We start from the raw sequence: 4,163 nt of genomic DNA, 5'->3' as shown, positions 1-4,163 counted from the left end.
GTTGGGTTCGGCACGTTGGGTGTTTTTTTTTTTTTTGAGGGGTGGCACGTTGGGTGTTTTTCTCGAGAAAAAAAAACACTTTTTTTAGGGAACGAGAAAAAAAAAACCTAGTATCGTACGTGGCACGTTGGGCTGCGGAATGGCGCGGTACACATAGTTCGCACGGGCCCGGTCCATAGAGTGAGCCCATGGGTTGCCTCGACTGGGCTTTGGTGGATCACTGATAGCCTATAGGTAAACATTAGCTCTCTCTGAAAAAATAGGGCAGTTGTTCCTAAAAAAATGGAAAAAATAGGGCAGTTGCTCAAAAACATATTGAACAAATAGGGCAGGCAAATACACTGAAACACAATATAGGCTATGCCTGTTTCGTAAAGAAAAGGTCATTTCTATTTGTTTTTCTTTTGTAATAATAGCAGCAATACTCAGGCTTCTCTGTTTTCTTTCCCTTTAACACAAGACAGTACAAAAGCAAATGCTCACGTACACACACTTTATCCATATGAGCACCTCGAAGATACTGAGTTGACACAACATCTTGACATTGTCGAAGTAACCACAGGTGCCTCACTTTCAATCGGGAAAGTCTTCTCGCACTGAACGAACACCACCGAAAAGCCTGGAATTAATCCAGGAACAACCTGGCGAACACCAATGTCAAGTCAGGCTGCAGGTGGGAGTGGGCATAAGTGGGACTAATTAAGCCCATCCCACTTAATCATCTTGGTGGGCACCCGTTGGACAGCAGAAAAAATAAGTGGGCTGTCCCATTTAGCCCGCTGGGAACCCACCACACCACTAACCCAGTCTGCAGGCTCCTCTCGATGGAGACTGGAGAGCGCCGCCGACGACTTCCGCGCCACGCGCAGCCGCCTGCTGGAGATGCTGACGGTGCTCCCGGCGACGGCTCGTCCCTCCGGAGCGTAAGAGGCAGTTGCCCAGCATCATGGACCGGTCGGTGCCGGTGTACCAGCTGGGAGCGATGGACTCGGACGAGACCACGAGGGCCAGCATGGACACCGACCGTGCCCGCATGGCCGCATCGCATTCCAGGCCGGCGCCACACCCCATGCTGGAGAGGCTGTACGCGGCGACGTCCTCCCGCATGCCGAAGCGGGGCACGACCCTGCAGGCAAGCGACGGCGCCGGGGAGATGAGGGAGACGTTGACGACGAGCATGTCGACGTCCGCGGGCGCCACGCCGGTTCTGACGAATAGCTCCACGATGGCCTCGTCGAAGAAGGCGTCCATCTCGTCGAGCGCGTCCTGGTGGGTGAGCGAGTCCTCGCGGCACTCGAGGATGCTGCGCAGGCCGTAGCTGTGCTCTCGATGCCGGAGCGCACGATGACGCGGAGGAGGAACCGGAGCTCGGGAGGCCGAGGTGCTTGTTGCGCAGGATCACCTCGTCGTCGCTCTGGTGGAGTTCATACAGCTCAACATCTACGGCTCCATGACCACAGAGAGTCATCATCTCTGCTCATGGGCAGCCACGGGACATGCATCACGACGTGCTTCACAAGGACCACGACGGAGTGAGCGGAGTCTGAATTCAGCAATGTTAAGCAGCGAAAGAGCCCAGCTCCCCTGTTAAGTGGGATGCCCACTTATTCCCACATAATCTACGTTTATTTGGTGGGATGCCCACTTTACCAACATCAAACTGTATTGGGACGAGGTGGATTTTAGTGGGACTCCCACCTCTAATCCCACTTGCAGCCTGAATGTCAAGTCTATGACTTGAATTCTGATGGGCTGGTTAGAGACCTAATTATCTGAGCTACGCTCAGTCTGCGGCAGCCCTGGTTTCCGGAGCACCAACATGTGGGTGTGAACTTTCAGAAGAAAAGAAATGCCCATGCGGCAGGCCATAAGCGTCACGATGAGCCAAACATTGTGCAGCCTGGACTAGATTTACATGTGCACTTCCCTCGGTTGAAAACAAGAAGATCGACCGCCGACACCGAACGGAGTCGCCGCAGCGAGCGACAGCAGTACGTACAAGGTTGGATGCATCCGTCCCAGGAAATTTAAAGGCCGATCCGGCCGGCTGGCCACCAGCTGCTGCGCCCCCCGCCGCCCCGACATGCCACGCCCCATGCGACGTGCGTCCGTGCACCCGACCCACCCCATGGACCTGACCCGAGGAGGCGACCATACACGATTGAGAAGCCTTTCATATATCCCAGAACGCCACCCGTCGCCGTCGCCATGCAGCGATCGATCGCCGCCGCCGGCCGGTGAGTGACTACCCCCATTCATCGATCGCCGAGCGAGATGTCGACGAGACGTGATCAGATACTGTAAGACAATAAGATTTGGGGGAACCAGCACACCCCTCTAGGGGTGGCTTATCTCATTATATATAATGGATGTGTTACAATACGTACATAAGTACAGAAGCTATACATAGTCTAACACCCTCCCTCAATCTTAGCCACTTTCTAAAGAACTGAGAAGGGTAAGATTGCGCCTACAAGCCTCAAACTGTGGCAGAGGTAAAGGCTTAGTGAAGATGTCTGCAAGTTGATCCTTAGATGAGATAAACTTGATCTGGAGTTGCTTCTGTGATACACGTTCCCGTACAAAGTGATAGTCAACTTCAATGTGTTTCGTTCGGGCATGAAATACTGGATTTGCAGAAAGGTATGTAGCACCGATGTTATCACACCAAAGAATAGGAGGCTGTGCTTGAGACAAACCCAACTCCTGAAGCAAAGACTGCACCCAAATAATCTCTGCAGTAGCATTAGCCACAGCCTTGTACTCAGCTTCAGTACTGCTACGTGACACAGTAGCCTGTTTCCGAGCACTCCAGGCGATCAAATTAGGGCCAAAGAATACTGCATAACCCCCCGTGGATCGCCTGTCATCTGGGCTACCAGCCCAATCTGCATCAGAGAAGGCCGAAAGGACCCGAGAGGAAGTCGGCCGAATATGCATACCAAATGTCAGGGTGAACTGAACATAACGAAGAATGCGTTTAACAGCAGCCCAATGAGTATCTCTGGGAGCCTGAAGATACTGACAAACCCTGTTAACAACATAAGAGATATCTGGTCTCGTGATCGTCAAGTACTGAAGTCCACCAACAATGCTCCTGTACTCTGTGGCATCCGCAGGAGACAAAAGCTCACCATCAACAGCTGTTATCTTGTCGGTAGACGACATGGGTGTGGTGGTCGATTTGCACTTCAGCATGCCCGCTCTTTGTAACAACTCCAAGGAGTACTTCTTCTGCGTAAGGACAAGACCAGTAGCACGAGAAGTGACCTCAACTCCAAGAAAGTAGTGAAGCTTCCCAAGATCTTTGACTGCAAAATCAGCACCAAGAGAGCAGACAAGAGCATCAGCAGCATACTGAGAAGAGCTGACAAGGATAATATCATCGACATATACCAAAAGATACATAGTGACTTCTGGCTTCTGTAGAAGAAATAATGAAGTGTCAGCAGTGGACGGCACAAACCCATGAGCACGAAGGGCAGAGGCAAGGCGGGCATGCCAGGCACGAGGAGCTTGCTTCAAACCATATAGTGCTTTGGAGAGACGACAGATATAGTCAGGACGATCAGGATCAGAGAAACCAGGCGGCTGTTTCATATAAACCTCTTCCTCCAAAAATCCATGTAGAAAAGCATTCTGCACATCAAGTTGACGAAGTGACCAACCACGAGAAACAGCAATGGAGAGAAGAAGCCGAATAGTGGTAGGCTTGACGACAGGACTGAAGGTGTCCTCATAGTCAAGACCATGGCGCTGCCGAAAACCGCGAGCAACAAGTCGCGCTTTGTAACGCTCAATAGATCCATCCGAATGCTTCTTCACTTTGAATACCCATTTTGAGTCAATAACATTTACCCGTGGTGGTGGAGGAACGAGAGTCCATGTCTTGTTACGAAGGAGAGCATGAAACTCCTGCTCCATAGCCTCTCGCCAATGTGGAATGCGCAGGGCAGCTTGATATGAGCGAGGCTCAGAAGATGGATCCGCAACAGCAGCAGCCAAACAAGCAGCCAACCAAGCAACCGTGCCATCCTTACGTTCCTTAGGTTTGAAAATGCCACTACGACTGCGTGTATGTGGTCGGGACACAGGAACCACCGAGGTCGACGGAGCAGCCTGCAACGGGCTGGAGGACGGCGACGTTGACGAGTCAGCCGGTG

This window comes from Triticum dicoccoides, chromosome 7A, assembly GCF_002162155.2.
Source record: "Triticum dicoccoides isolate Atlit2015 ecotype Zavitan chromosome 7A, WEW_v2.0, whole genome shotgun sequence".
Classification (NCBI taxonomy): domain Eukaryota; kingdom Viridiplantae; phylum Streptophyta; class Magnoliopsida; order Poales; family Poaceae; genus Triticum; species Triticum dicoccoides.
The sequence above is the reverse complement of the archived record's forward strand: the minus strand, read 5'-3'. Positions refer to the sequence as shown.